The following is a 1,189-nucleotide window of genomic DNA, read 5'->3' as shown; positions in this document are numbered from 1 at the left end:
ACAAAATAGAAAGCCCAGAGATAAATCCACGCACATATGGACACCTTATCTTCGACAAAGGAGGCAAGAATATACAATGGAGAAAAGACAATCTCTTTAACAAGTGGTGCTGGGAAAACTGGTCAACCACTTGTAAAAGAATGAAACTAGAACACTTTCTAACACCATACACAAAAATAAACTCAAAATGGATTAAAGATCTCAATGTAAGACCAGAAACTATAAAACTCCTAGAGGAGAACATAGGCAAAACATTTTCTGACATACATCACAGCAGGATCCTCTATGACCCACCTCCCAGAATATTGGAAATAAAAGCAAAAATAAATAAATGGGATCTAATTAAACTTAAAAGCTTCTGCACATCAAAGGAAACTATTAGCAAGGTGAAAAGACAGCCTTCAGAATGGGAGAAAATAATAGCAAATGAAGCAACTGACAAACAACTAATCTCAAAAATATACAAGCAACTCCTACAGCTCAACTCCAGAAAAATAAATGACCCAATCAAAAAATGGGCCAAAGAACTAAAAAGACATTTCTCCAAAGAAGACATACAGATGGCTAACAAACACATGAAAAGATGCTCAACATCACTCATTATCAGAGAAATGCAAATCAAAACCACTATGAGGTACCATTTCACGCCACTCAGAATGGCTGCAATCCAAAAGTCTACAAGCAATAAATGCTGGAGAGGGTGTGGAGAAAAGGGAACCCTCTTACACTGTTGGTGGGAATGCAAACTAGTACAGCCACTATGGAGAACAGTGTGGAGATTCCTTAAAAAGCTGGAAATAGAACTGCCTTATGATCCAGCAATCCCACTGCCGGGCATACACCCTGAGGAAACCAGAAGGGAAAGAGACACGTGTACCCCAGTGTTCATCGCAGCACTGTTTATAATAGCCAGGACATGGAAGCAACCTAGATGCCCATCAGCAGATGAATGGATAAGAAAGCTGTGGTACATATACACAATGGAGTATTACTCAGCCATTAAAAAGAATACATTTGAATCAGTTCTAATGAGATGCATGAAACTGGAACCTATTATACAGAGTGAAGTAAGCCAGAAAGAAAAACACCAATACAGTATACTAACGCATATATATGGAATTTAGAAAGATGGTAACAATAACCCTGTGTACAAGACAGCAAAAGAGACACTGATGTATAGATCAGTCTT

Source organism: Bison bison, unplaced genomic scaffold, assembly GCF_000754665.1.
Source record: "Bison bison bison isolate TAMUID 2011002044 unplaced genomic scaffold, Bison_UMD1.0 scf7180017864349, whole genome shotgun sequence".
Classification (NCBI taxonomy): domain Eukaryota; kingdom Metazoa; phylum Chordata; class Mammalia; order Artiodactyla; family Bovidae; genus Bison; species Bison bison.
Note: the sequence above shows the minus strand (reverse complement) of the source record.